Source organism: Equus przewalskii, chromosome 12 (genome assembly GCF_037783145.1).
Source record: "Equus przewalskii isolate Varuska chromosome 12, EquPr2, whole genome shotgun sequence".
NCBI lineage: Eukaryota > Metazoa > Chordata > Mammalia > Perissodactyla > Equidae > Equus > Equus przewalskii.
Window position 1 is genome coordinate 21,105,045 of NC_091842.1, and position 15,070 is coordinate 21,120,114.

Below are 15,070 nucleotides of genomic sequence, written 5' to 3' on the forward strand. Positions count from 1 at the left end.
CCTCTGGTTGTGGCATGTGGGATGCCACCTCAGCATGGCCTGATGAGCGGTGTCACGTCCACGCCCAGGATCCAAACCAGTGAAACCCTGGGCCGCCGAAGCGGAGCGCACGAACCCCACCACTCAGCCATGGGGCTGGCCCCTAGAATTTTTATCTAAAAGGAATCACATGCTATGAACTCTCAGTGGCTGGCTTCTTTCACTCAGCATGATTGCTTAGAGACTCACCCACGTCGTGTGAATTAACAGCTTCATTCTCTTCAATTGCTGTGGGCCGCCCCACCTGTAGAGCAGACTCCAAGTGTCACCACCACGGCTGCTCTCCTTGCCTCCCTCTTGGTCGTCCCCCTTCCATAGGGCCTTTGTCTCCACCTCAAGACAGAACCCACCCTGCCAAGGACGCCACTAATGGGGGTGATGGAACTCCCTTGTTTGTCTGGGATGACTGATTACTCCTAGCGTCCTCATTCACAGAGCCCTCTTTCCACTCTCAAGGGTCCTAGTTTGGACAATGAATTTCAGGCTGTAGCAGGCAGCCAGATGCAGACGGAACTTCTGTTCGAGGGCCGGGCAGCGGCAGTGTCTGTGCAGTCAGCCACTCCTCCTTGTCGGCAGATTTCCTGCCCTCTCAGCTCTGCGCGTGCTGGCTTCCCCCTGCCTCCCTGCTCTCCCAGGCTCCTCTGCTGCTCCTCCCCTTCACCTGGGCCTTTCACGGCTGGGCTGCCCAGGGCTGGGTCCTGGGCCTTCTGATTTTCCTGCGTTCTCTCATTGGGTGGTCTTATCCAGGCCCAAGGCCTTAAATATTACTCTTGTGCTAATGACTCTCGATTGTTTTAATCTCCAACACTGACCTCTCTGCCAAGCCCCAAGTGATCTCTCTTCTTGGATATCTAACAGGCATCTCAACCTTAACATACCCCAACAGAATTCTTCATTCACTTTTCCCAGACCTAGTCTTCTCTCATCTTAAGAATGGTTCTACCATTCAATCAGTGGCCAAAAACCTAGGAGTCCTCCTTGATTCCTCTTGCTCTCCCGCTCACATATCCAGTCAATCAGAAGTCCCACAGCACTCCCTCGGAAACCCACCCCAAATCTATCTCCTCTCCCTGAAGGCACTGCTGCCTCCTGGCCCAGGCCCCCATCACCTCTCCCCAAAACAACCACCGCAACCTCCTAAGTGGGCTCTGCTTCCCCTCTGCACTGTCACTGCAGCCTGCCCACATGTATACACGGCATCTTCTACACAGCAGCCAGGCTTTCTTTCAAAACAATTTAGATAACGGCAGCTCCCTGCTTACAACTGCCCAGTGATTTCCTATTGCACTGAGAATAAATTCCAGCTCCCTGGAGTGGCCAATGAGGCCTACGGGATCTGGTCTCTGCTGACCTCCCTGACCTCGCTCCTATCACAGGCCCCTCCTCCCTCCGCGCTGCTCCGTGGTCCCGCCAAGCTCATTCCCACCTTGGGACCTGTGCCTTTGCCTGGAACGTTCTGCCCCAGATAGCTGCAAGCTTGGCTCCTTGTCTTCAGAGAGGTCTTCCTGGTCTTCTCTCTAGAGCAGACGCCCCTCATCCGGTCCCTCCTGTCTCCCATCACCCTGCTGTATTTCCTCCCAGTCTCTGAAATGGCCTTGTTTATCAGCTTTTTAACTCAGGTGTTGGCTCCCCACTGAAAGGTAAGCTCCAGGACAGCAGAGGCTCCACCAATGTTGTCCAAGGGCCCAGGAGGTAGCTGGCACACAGCTGATACTGAGCCACAACTTTGGAATGGTAAGGGAATGAACACAGGTATTTTTCTCCCAGGATAGCACTGATCTCTAACAATGTTCTGAGAAAAATCTCATCTGAAGAATGGGAGCCCGTCAGTTTCCCCCCAGGCCATTTTCCATCTCGCTTTGGCTTCTGATCTGCTCTTGGGATACAGGATCTGAGACCCCAGAGGTGTCTATCTAGACTGAGCTTTCCTGAAGCTGAGCGAGTAAGCTCTAACTACATTTCTAGTTCGCCAAGTTATTGCTACGGAGGTTTCCACAGCAATTTAGAACGAGAACCATCAAGCCTGTGTTACACCACAGGAACTCAGCTTCAATCATCCAATTGCAGCATGGCAGGCTACTATTTGCTGACTGTCAGAAAAGTCGATTCTCAAAGCACTCTTTTACATGTTTATATGGATGTGTTCTCTGTTTAGCAGAGGCACAGAGCAAGTGCGTGCTGTGGATTAATCAGGCAGTAGCTATTCGAGAAGGACAGCATGGGCAGCTTTCAATGACTAGTTCCGCAAAATTACCACCATGGAAACATCTGGGCGACAGAAACACTCTCCTTTAAAGAGGTGGTGGGGTGGTGGGGAGGCCTTCCAATCCAGCACAGTCATGGTGGGCACCCTGGCTTTCATAAGGAGACGTCTGGCTTCTGAAATGTGTTCGTCTACCTTCCGTGAACGGTCTGGAGCACCACCTGACCTTTGGCTGTCTGCTGCCTGGCTCTCTCCAAGACATGTGGCTGAGAGGGTCAGAGTGAGGGAAGCTGAGGCAGGGTGCACCCTCCAAAGCCCACAGGGGCCAGACAAGTAGGAGAGAGAAGCGAGCTAGGGTGGAAACTACAAAGAGCAGGGGGCCCTGAGGAGCTTGGGAGGCTCAGGCCCTGCCCGACAGTGCTTAAATTGGAAAAGTTTCCAACACTCTGCTGGCCAAACAAGCCATATCTGCGGGCAGATCTGGCCCGAGGATCACCAGAGAGGGATCCCTGGCGGGCAACAGGTAGTGGCCACTTCTCTGCGATTCTAAGTGGGACACATAAAAGGCTGCCTTATCCCACGCAGTCCTGGGAACAACTCCACAACATGGGCATTAGGGCCCATCTTACAGGTGAAGAAACTGACGGTTAGCCTTCCCCGAGGTCACGCAGCTGGAGCACGGGGAGCTACTCTGGCTGGCATGCCCGAGGTCTTACTGCCATCTCCCTTTGGGTCAAGCTAGACCTGGAGAAAGCCTCAGTCTTGGCCCATGCTGGACTGGCCACTGGCAGAATCACTCACACCAGGTGGAACTGAGCCCCACTTCTATTTTTTAACAAGTCCCTGTGGACCAGCTCTCTGCTACCCTCACCCTGGTTCCCTCCTCAGTCCCCAGAACCAATCACCCTGGGCACTGGTGGGCAGTGGGTGCACACGTATCCTTCCAGACTTTTCCTACGTACACACCTGCATATTGATGTAATGATCATCACACCTCAAGGGTGCATTAGAGGCCACGTGAGACGCACATCTGCACTGTGGGGAAAACAGGGTTGAGGATTTCGGAGGGCCATATTCCTCGGTGTGCCCTCAGTAAAGCTCTGTATAAGGGATGTTTTTGGGAATAGACCCAGGGGAAAAATTCTCTTGCTCCTAAAGAACCAGCCTGCTTCCTCCTTCCCTATCAACAAGGCTTCAGTCCCGACTGCTGCCTCCTTCACCCTGGCGTCCAAGAAACCCAGGGAGAAAGTCCACCCTGCCGACTCCTTAATGTTTGAACTGTGTTTGTGTTTGTGTGTGTCCTTGCGGGTTCCTTGGTGCTAATGCTTTCTTCCTTGTTTAACTAGAGTTACTATTACGCCTTTAGTTGTCACTGCCTCAGACCCCTTTTGCAATGGATTTTCAAAAGGACACTGAAGCTCTGCGGCTGGCCCGTGGTTACTGGGAACACCTGTCCTAGTCCATGTTCTGACTTTAGCCTTCTTTACAGTTGGCAAGAACCAACCACATTGAGACTGTAATGCTTTTTTAATACAACAACATTAATATTAGTTCTTTCTAAGTAATTTAATTGACTTGGCAAGGCCACCTTCCTCCCTGGCCCCGGTGTCGAATTACATATCTCTTCCAATGAATGCGTGAACTGCTCAGCAAAGACTGACGGTGGCGGTTCCATGATGACAACAACCCAAGCAGAGGTGCGGGCTTTCGCACTCACAAGGCACTTTCCCCCGAGATGAACACCTGCCTTAAGCACAGCTGACAAATCCAGAAGAAAACATTCGGAGCAAAGCACTGGCTAGGCCCTAGAGCTGAATGCCAGGGAGTGTCCATGAAAGCAAACCCTTCCTCAGCGGGGGGCCACAGCTGGAGGTGGACCAGATGTGCACTGGCTGGACCTCATCCAGGCACAGCCCGTGAAGCCAGGCTGCAGGTGTCCCGCACTCTGGCTGCTCTGTCACTGACAGGGAGCATACCTGGCCCCGCCACACAGAGAGAACATGAGCCACTGTCCTTCCTCCCTCTCTTTGCCGTGAAGTGCTGGCTCCAGAACAGGAGGGACTTGGGGGCTGTGGGCTGATTGCGAGGGGCCTCACCCTGACTGTAGGTTTGTCAGGGCCTGGGGGACCTGGGGGAGTGAGCTGCTGCTGTCCAGCGAGCTAGCACGCGGGCTTCGGGACCTGGCTCAGGAGCCGACTCCTTCAGGAAGCCTCTGGCCCTCCCCGTCTGCTCTGGTCCCCTCCTCAGGTTGAGGTGAGGGTCCTCCTCTGGGTTCTCAGAGCTGGGCTTGCAACTGGATCCCTGTACCTACTACCCAGTGAGGGCCCACATGTGCACAGCTGTCCTCACCCACATGGACCTTCAAGGACGGGGGACGGGCCTATTCCTACCCATCCTGAGGCCTATCCCTGGGGCCTAAGATTGCTCCTTCCCTGCAGCACCTGAACTTGAACATCGTATTGGAGGGGAGACCTCAGTGGCCTTTGACATGTCCGCTGGGAGGAAGACAAAGGAAGACCATTCTTTGTGATGCAGAACCTCGAAGAAGATGGTGGGACATCGTAACATTTAAAAAGCTACATTTAACCTGCTACATGCTGGGCTGTGAGCCAATCACTTACACCCCCCCATCACCTCAGACTCAGGACGACAGACATGGATGGGACCCGACAGACTGGGTCACTAGCTGGCGGCCCTACAGCTGAATCTGTGCTGGTTTGGCCCACAGAACACTTACAATTTTCAGAACTAGCTGATAATATCTAAGAATTGGGAGCTTTCACATGACAATGTGCATTTCTGGCCCCTCTTGAAAGTTTAGGCCATCCCGCATGACAGGGCCAGGGCCGAAGTTCGAGCAATGGCAGCTCCAGGCAGGACTCAGACCTGCAGTGACCACAGTTTTCTCCACTGAAGGCCAGGACCAGGGGGTGGGCACCAGACTGACTGGGAGTCATGTGACCACCTGAAAGGTGCTCTGCTTTTCTGGGCCTCAGTTTCCCCATCTGTAGGATGGAGCTGATCGTTGCAGTACCCATCTCACAGGACTGCTGTGTGGCATAAACAAGCTGGTACATGTAAAGTCCTTTGAATACTGCCTGGCACATAATACGTGCTCAAGAACCAGGAGCTACCATCATTGTCTTGTACCCAAGCCACTGCCTGGACGGATGTACCTGCCAAGGCTGGCTGCACAGGACTAGAATGGCTTGGAGACTCCCTGTTCCCTTACGGCCAGTGCAGCGAACGCCTGCTCCTGGCAGAGGCTGGCAGCAGGCACAGGAGGAACGCCATCCACTCTAGGGTGGGGCCTAGAATTACTCTCGCTGACTTAGGTCAAGACTCCCCTAGATCTGGGCTAAGGTCCCAGCACGCGATTCTTGCAATTTTCTGCAATCCAACACATACTACGTGGGGCCTTGCAGGGTCCTGGCCTGTGTGGGACGCAAAGGAAGAAAGCAAGGCTCCTTTCCTTGAGGAGCTCACAAAAGCCCATATATTAAGGGGTCACCAGCTCAAATGCTTGTGGCATCACAGCCGTGTGGGGTGTAGGGACTGTGGAGAGCTGGAGGACATATGCCCGCAAGTCCAGAGGGCAGGGGCCACTCAGCTCCAGCTGGCAGACACCGCATAGGGAATGCTGCCATCTCATCAAAAGCAAACTTTCACATGTGGTCAGGTGTTTCCCAAGCCGCACAACACTCTGAGGGCCAAACAACACATCTGCAGGATGGAGTTTGCCAGGGGTACCGGTTTGGGACATCGGAGGCTCAGCAAAGCTCAGAACACTCTAGGGAAGCATGTGACTTGGTGCCCAGAAGAGTGAAGCTGGAGGCCACCAGAAGGGGCCTGGGGCAGGCTAGGGGTGTGCAGGAGACGTGTGCGTGAAGAGAGACCTAAGCAGAACCTCGACATTTCAAACAGCAGGGTTTAACAAGACGAGCTGGGCATTCCAAGTGCTGGGAATGGCAGGAGCAAAGGCACAGAGGAGAGAAGAGATTCATGAGCAGCAGAGAGAGAGAAAAGTTGCATATGGATGGAAGAGCCAGAGAGCCAGTTTTGGGTCCAGGAGTGGAGGAGGTCACCAACGCACATGCATGCAGGGTCAAGGTGAGCAGAGCAAATGCGAGAGGTGATGTGGCATAAGGACAATGTGCCACTGTGTTGGGGAGACGAGTGGGAGTGGTGGGGACAGTGGCACTGTGATCGGGCTCCACCAAATCTCCCAGGAGTGGATGTGGCCTGGTGTTGCCAGATCTTCCACTTTCTCAATAAAAGTCAAAAATCCCTATTTTCAAATCTCCCAAAATCCATATTTAAAACCTCTCAATTTTTAAATGTTGGCAATTAATTCAAAGGATTTTGAAAACCTGGGAGCCAGTTGAAATCTGTCTGTGAGCTGCCTTCGGTCACAGACAGGCACAGCCTCTGTGTCATGGACTTCTTCCCAGGATGCCCCAGGAAGCATGTGACGGCAGTGGACTGTGGCCACTCCCCCGAGCTGTTCTGCAGCCTCGAGGCTCTTGGCTCATCCCCCACCACCGCACTGGCCCCACTGAACTGTGGTTTGCTGTTGATCCCCCGGGCCCTCCTGCCAGGGCGTGAGCTCGCAGGGGCAGACGGTGTGTCTGATTCCCTGCCCAGCACAACGGCTGAGTGTGGGGCGATGGATAAGCTTCTGCAGATGAGGTGGAGGGACTGAGCGGATGAGTGAGTGGAGTGGGGAGATAGGAGGAGGCTGGCACTGGAAGGGATGAGTCCTACACGGAGTGGCAAGCAGAAGCGGAAGGAGGAGCTGGGTTTGGAAGGAGACAGGTTTTGGCCATAGAAATGGTAGATTTAGAGATGACTGGCAGTGAGGGGCAAAGGGAGGAGAGAGGATTCAAAGGTGGGAGTCAGGTGCTGCTGTGAACAGCAAAACGAAGTGGAGGTGCTGGCCTGGTGGAGTAGTGGTTGGGTTCACGGGGTTCATTTCAGTGACTCAGGGTTCATGGGTTTGAATCCCAGGTGCAGACCTACATTCTGCTCATCAAGCCATGCTGTGGTGGCGTCCTATACACAAAATAGAGGAAGATTGGCTCAGTGCCAATCTTCTACACCAAAAAAAAAAAAAAAGGAAGTGGAGGTCTGGAGTGGGTGAGGCAGATGGGTCTGGGTTTGGTTATGCCGAGTTGGAGGGTTAGTGCATTGCCAGGTGGAAACGCCAAAGAAGAGTATCTGGCAGCCAGGACTGAAGCTTGATTCAGAAGTTAAGCATTGGGGAAGACTGAGATTTGGGAGCTGATGAATAAATTCAACAGCATGTGACTTCTGTGTTCTTAGAGAAAAAGAAAAAGGACCTAGTTTGAGTATCGTTTTCTACTTTCCCTGGTGATTTTCCCCTCTTTTGGAAATAGGACCTCAATTTTCCATTAGGAATCCACCCTTCCATTAACTTCATTTCATGGGCATAATGTAGGCCCTACCCCAGGTTGTAACCCAAGCCTGGCCTGTGGGTCCTAGACCTGGGGCTTTCATGAGGACAGTCTGCTTCTGCAAGGACTGCTGAAATAAAGTGAGTCTGACATCACCAAGGAGCACTACTCGGAACCTGAGGACGAAGCCAACACAGACATAAGCAGAGATATGTGATGGAGGGAAGCAGATTCCTGATGACATCATGTGAACTCCTGGATCCTGTCATGCCTGAAGCTAGCTACCCCCTACTCTCCAGTTACACAAGCCAAAGAACTCCCTTTCATGCTTAAGTCAGTTTTAACCGGGTTTTCTGTCCTTACCTACCAAGAGAAGCCCGGATGATACACTAGCCCTGGAACTCAGAACTTCAATCCATAGACTCAGCTACTGAATCAGTCCTGGCCAAGGTGGGTAGGAAGCAGAAGAGGAGAAGCCCCAGCTCCTAGGGGGTCTGGGATTTACCTTGCTGCCCTAGGTTGGCACCTGCACATGGGTGAGCAGCCGTCCCTGCTCAGACATCTGCCCAGCCCCAGCTGTACCTTGTCCCCTGGTCTGCACAGCACAGGACACGGGCCTCAGTTTCCATCCTGGTTCTGCATCTGTGCTCTGCTCCTGCTTGGAGTAGAACCTGGCTCTGAATCTCAACCTTCTGGTTGGGGCCTGAACACCTAGTTGGGTCCTCTCTCCGAAGGCTGAAATCTCTGCTCACCTCTCCTTCTGGCCAGACGCCTGCTTCAAACCTGAGCCTCTTGGGACCCTCGAGGCTCCCAGGCCTGTCTTCCCGAGTGTGGGCTCTACCCACAGAGCTCAGCTGTGGCAGCCCACCCAACAGAGAGCACCCTCTGGCGACTGACAATGGCCTAGACCAGCCTGAGGTCAAGACCTCTCATGCACCTGGGTCAGTCTCGTTCCCACCAGCCGCCCTGCTAAGATGCCATCATGCCTCTCAGGCCCGAGGGCGGCCCAGACCCTGCCACGCGGCAGAGCTGTCAGACCACGTGGACCAGCTGGCCAAATGAAGCTTACACCTTTGACTTCAAACCACTGCCATGTTTGGTCTTGGTTTGTATCCCGACCCAAACAACCAACTATAAAAAAACAATTTTGAGACAATTAGGGGTATTTGAATGTGGACTGAGTATTAGAGCATAATAATTATTGTCAGGTATGATAGCGGCATTGGGGTTACATAAAACCAAACTCTTTATCTGTTAGAGAGGAACACTGAAGAGTTTATGAGTAAAATGGTATGATAGCTACAATTTATTTTCATATATTCCGGGGAAAGATGAAAGGAGAACGGCAAAGTGTTAATAATTGTTGAAGCTGGTGAGGGATACATGGGTCGTTATTGAACTAATCTCTTCACTTTTGCATTTGTCTAAAACTTTCCCCCAAAATTTGCTTTTCAGCAAGCAAAAGTGGCCTTGCTGAAAATGCAAATAATGTCCTGGGATGAACTGACCTACCTGTGGTGCACCCCACAAGCATCATGACCCTCATCCACTGTCACCCTTGGCTATGCTAGGAGCCTCCTCTCGGGGTCCCCCTTTCCTCTGATCCATTCTCCAAACAGCAGCCAAAATGATCTTTTAAGTTCCTCAATCAGATTATATCGTCCTCTGCTCAAAACCCTCCAACAACTGAAACGGTAAACAGTTAGCCATTGACGATTAGGTAGCTAGTAACTAAAGTTTTTTTCTTTTTTGCAATTACTGATTATTGCTTTTAGTTGTTCCCCTGTCCATTGTTAACGATGCTGCTTAGGCAATGTGCTGTCTGACTCCCACTAGGCTCCTACAGATAACACCTCCCTGGAGCCTGGGTCACCATGGTAATGGGTGTGCGAACTGTTTTTCAGGAATTAGGACCCCTTGTCCAGTTCAGGCCGGTTGAGACCACCAACCCATCAACTGGGCCAGCACAGATGTCTGATAAGCAACCTTTTGACGTCAAGAGGCTAAAAACTCAGATCATGCTCACGCTGTCATTTTGTGAACATGCGTCCTCTGAAGAGGCATGGAGACTGACTACACTTGCGCAGACTGTCAATTACCTCACCTCTCCTCACCTCCAGCCATCGATCCCCACATTTCAGACCACCTTGCTCCCTACCCCACAAACATCCCTGAGCCCCTATTTTTGAGGAAGTGGATTTGAGACTCGTTTTCTTGTGTCCTCCCTTGGCTGCTCTGTGATTAAACCCTCTCTCTGTGCAATCCCGTTGTCTCGGTGTTTGGCTTTCTGGGCAACAGGCAAAAATGAACCCAGTTTAGTAACACAATGACACTAACAGCTTTATATAGAGTTCACAACGGCCAGAAGAATAATTACCCCATTTTACAGATGAGGAAACTGAGGCACAGAGATGTGGAGTAACATGCCCAAGGTCACATAGCTAGGAAGAGAAGGAGCCAGGTGGGCTAGCTTTGACTACCCCCATTCAGTCTCTCAGAGTAAGATCCAAACCCACGAGGCCTACGTGCCCTGGTTCCCGCCTGTCTCTGGGAGCTCCCCTTACACTCTCCTTTGTTCCCCAGGCCCAGCCACTGCCTGAACTACTGCCTGGAAGCACTGAGCATGTTCCTGCCCCCGTGCCTTTGCTTTTCCTGTGCCCCCTGCTGGGAATGCTCTTCCCACAGATAGCCCTGGGGCTGCTCCTTCTCAGGATTCATGTCAGGGAAGGCCTCTGACCACCTTGCTCAAAGCAGCCCTGCCTCCTTCCCCCATTACCCTATTCTGTCATCTTCAGGACACTTGGCATTACCTGAAATTACGTGACTCCTCTGTGGCCTGGTTTACTGTCCCTTCCCCATGAGAAGGGACAGGGCTGTGTGGACAGAGCCTTGTCTATTTGTTCACCACAGGACCCTGAGCACCAAGACCTGTGTGGTCCAGTACCTAGGCACCAGCCCCATGTGGCTACTTAGGTTAAAATTAAAGTGAAATAAAATTTAAAATGCAGTTTCTCACAAGAAACAATCAGTGTTGGCGAGGATGGGAGGAAAGGGAGCCCTTGTGCACTGTTGGTGGGAACGTGAACTGGCGCAGCCACCAGGGAAAACGGTATGGAGGTTCCTCAAAAAATTAAAACAGAACTACCATATGATCCAGCCATCCCACTTCTGGGCATTTATCGGAAGGAAATGAAACCACTATCTTGAAAAGATCTCGGCACCCCCATGTCCACTGCAGCACTCTTCACGACACCCAAGACATGGAGGCGACCTAAGGGCCCATCGGCTGAGGACTGGGTAAAGAAGATACGGTAGATTTACAATGGAGTGTCATTCAGCCATGAAAGGAAGGAAATCCTGCCATTTGTGACAATGCAGATGCACCTTGAGGGCATTACGCTAAGTGAGATAAGTCAGACAGTGAAAGACAAACACTGTATGATCTCACCTACACGCGGAATCTAAAAACTCCAGTTCATGGATACAGAGCACAGACTGGTGGTTGCCAGAGGTGGGAAGTGGGTCAAAAAGTACAAACCTCCAGTTATAAGATAAATAAGCCCTATGGATGTGATGTACAGCTTGGTGACCAAAGTTGGCAACACTGTACCGCATATTTGAAAGTTGCTAAGAGAGTAAATCTTAAGAATTCTCATCCTAAGAAAAAAAATTTGCAACTGTGTGATGATGGATGTTTACTAAACTCATTGCGGTGATCATTTCACAGCATATATATATATCAAACCATTATGTTTTAAGCCTAAAACTAATACAATGTTATATGGCAATTATATCTCAATTAAAAATAAATAAAATAAAGTGGAGTTTCTCAGCTGTGCTAGCCACCTGTGGCTAGTGGCCACTCTCCTGGACTGGGCAGATAAAGCACATTCATATCATCACAGAAAGTTCTACTGGGCAGCGCTGGCCAAGGCCACCACGGCATGTCAGAGAAATATACCACGGGGGAAATCTAACATTCATTCATTCAAAAACTACTTCATGAGCACCATTTCCGTGTATAAAATATACCCCTGGATGCCCTCCTGCCTCACTCGTTGTTGTGATCAGGCTGGGGTGGCATCTGCCTGGTGATGCTGTGGGCAAGACTGAAGGGCGGTACTGTGTAGCAGATAACTAATATGCATCTTACACAGAGGGACCTGGGCAGCTGCTGGAAGTCTGCTTTCTGAATGGGTTATTACACACTATAAAAGGGAGACTATTGGTTCCTTCCTCTCCAGAGATGTTGCTCTGCAGGGGAAGTAGTGCTGAGAAAAACCAACAGACCTCACATTCCTTACCCAGCTCTATCCCTTACAGCTTGCTAGCTGGGCGAGTCATTTAATCTGGGGAACATCGAAAAATGTGACAAACATATTATCACGTCCTCCTCCTGTGCCCAAGGCAGACACCACTGATCAGTCACACACCCTTTCCTTGATGAACGAGAAGGAAGGTTCCAGATCCTTCTAAGACAGCACTCCAGGCAGCCACTTCCAAGCAGAGTTGGCAAACGAGACACAGTCTCTCTGCCCCATAGGCTCTCCCTATTCTAAGCCCCAGCTTCTTCATCTACAAGGTGGGGACTGATACCACCCACCTTGCAGGCCTGCCGGGGGGTTAACTGAGATGATTCATTTGTTCGGTCATATTTCCTGGGTGCCTCACACCACCCTGATACACGCAGCACTGGGTAAATGGTGGCTGTGACAGGGACAGACCCTTGCGTGCCACCTTCGTGTGCCTGCGTGGAGAGATTCCAGCCTCGGTGTCCTCCCAGCCGACCCTCGCCTCTGGGCCGGCTCACACTCGCCGCGTCACCTAACGCAGGGGAAGGAGCCCTGAGAGTTAGCCTGAGGATTTAACAGGCAGCATATTTTCCAATAAAAGAGACTCCCCTCTTTCTAGCACCTTCTTTTCTTCTGTTCTAAATAAGCTGTGGTTGGATTAGCTCCCACGTTTAACTTTTCTTCCTCAGATTCCCATACACAAAACACTGTGAAAACAAGCCATGTCTACCAGGCCGAGCTATATTTCCTATAAACTCTCCTTTTATCTCCTCTAAAACACACAGTAATAGGATTCCCTGAAGACTCTTAAATCACACCAACCTGCAGCTGCATTTGCGTGTGGTTTCTGCCCCCGGTAAATTCTGGCAACAGATGGGTGTGTGTTACATAAGCGTGCTCCCGTCAGGGACCGCAGTCCTCCGCCCTCCGTCTGTGCAGAAACACCTCGAGCCTCTCATCCCCGCAGCCAGCAGCTCCCACAGCACCCGCCACGACACCCTCACGTCCTGCTCCTTTTATTCTCAGCACACAGGCAAGGCTGGGTGCAGGTTAAAGAAGAAAGGCAGGCCTCGGCCAAAAGGGATGAAGCTTATCTTCTTCGTAATCCAGCACACAAAATCCGCTTTTCCTGGCTTGAGATGTATTCAGTGACAGGGCCGAGCTACAGGGCACAGGCTCGGCCAGCCAGCACTGTTTCATTACTCATTCCAGAAGATGCTGATGACCAGCTGCCAGGAAGTGCCCAGCAGACTCGGCAATGGGAGGATGTGGCCCTGCACGCTGGGAGTATGCATTCCGGGCCCAGAGGACCAACCTGAGCACACGGGGGCCAGGGCCGGCAATGGGGAAGGGGAGGCTGACATGCCCACAGAAACTTCCTCACTTATTCCAGTGGTTTGGACTTTTTCTCAAATTTAAACTTTAGGTATTTGTTTAAAAAACCTCAAAAAACAGAAATCAGAGAAAGTTTCTGCTACTTCTCTGAGGCAGCATTGTGCATGAGCAGAGCGTGCCAGGCCTGTGTCTGCCACATGAGCCTCCAGACCCTGGAACTGCCAGATGTTTCTTAGGCGGCTGGGCAGGAGCAGGAGCAGGAGGAAGCACAGGAAGGGAGTACGAGGAGAGCGAGCACAGACTCTCCCAGCAGATCTCCGTCTGCCTTTAACCTGCCACGTGACCTGTAAGCACCCTAACCTCTCTTATTCTCAGTCTCTCGGCTGGATAGCAATGAGACAACTGCTTCTGGGTTCTTGCGGAATGAACTCATTCATTCATTTGACAACCATGTCTTTCTGCGTCTAGGGCAGTGGTGGAGATGGCCCAGGCCCTGCTCCCAAGATGCCCCCAGTGCTGTTGGGGAGGCAGGTGTCATTCCTGGTACAGGGGTGATGGAACATACTCAGAGGTCCAGAAGCAGCACAAGGGTCAGGGGGGTCAGGGCTTGCTTCCTGGAGAAAGTGATGTCTGGGTTTTCCAGGAGTTTGAGGCTGAGGCCGACATTTTGACTTGAGCGAGATGGGAGGGGCCATGGAGGGGAGCAGAGAGCCAAAAGCAGCTGGCACACTGGAGGGTGGCGTGAGCAAGGGGCAGGTGCTGGCGGGAGAGAGGCAGGGCCTGGGGTGCAGGGACGGAGGGGCTCTGATGTCCCGCTCAGGGCTTTGACCTGGATTCTCTGCATCAAGAGGAGCCTCTGAGAGTCTGAAGCAGCAGAGGATCATGACCAGATCCCCTAGTGGCTGTTGGAGACAGACTGGAAGCCTGGGCCTAGGGTCAGGGAGAGCATTAAGAGGCTGTGCTCTTCCACACCTCTGTGCCTTTGCACATGCAGTTCCCTCCACCTGGGACACCCTTCCTCCTTTTCTGCCTTGGCTCAGTGCTACTGTCTCTTTCCACTACAGCTCAGGTGTATGCTCTTTCAAGTACCCTCCCTGACCTCTCCTGGCCTGATGCAGGCTCCCTCCTCCATGCTCCTGGGGTTGCAGTCTGGGGAAGGCTGGCTCCAGCCCAAAGATGAGTTCAGTTTGAACTGTATGGTGGTTTCAAAAGAATGTATATTAGCCATCAACACGTACAAACCAGAAAGGCACACAGCAAAATCCAGACTCCCAGCTCCCTAGGCACATTCAGAAGATCTAGCAACACCGGCGAGCATTCCTACACAGCAACCATTAGTTGAAGCAGAAAAGTGGCCTTCCCTTTACATGGGGAATGCGCTTGCCATTCTGCCACAGTCCTCACCAGGCCCTAGTGTCTCTCTAATAATCCTGAGGCTGAGGATCAGTCCTCATCTATCCTCTCACTTGTACTACCTCTTCCCTTAGAGCAGATTCGAAAGGAAATAGAACAATTCTCGCCTCCATGTCTTTCATAAGAAGGGAAACAAGATGGGTTGAGGAGGTCCTGTCCTTCCTTATCCACTGAGCTCCCTGCTGAGTCCCCGGGGCTTCTGTTTGAAACGCTCGGCACTCTGGGCTCACCTTTATCAAGGCCTCCATCATACCGCATTATATTTCTATGTTTACTTGCCTGCCAGCTCTTAGACGGGGGTACCTCCAGGATATGAACTGTGTCTCTTACAGCAGCACCCTCAGAACTGATCATGAAGCCTGACGGCACCTAGT

General features: G+C 51.9%; 1 protein-coding gene across 24 annotated transcripts in view; it reads right to left on the bottom strand.

The window, feature by feature from the left end:
* KATNIP (katanin interacting protein) overlaps positions 1–15,070 on the bottom strand; it is a 202,606-nt gene that overhangs the window by 37,018 nt on the left and 150,518 nt on the right. The gene's annotated exons all lie outside the window — the stretch shown is intronic.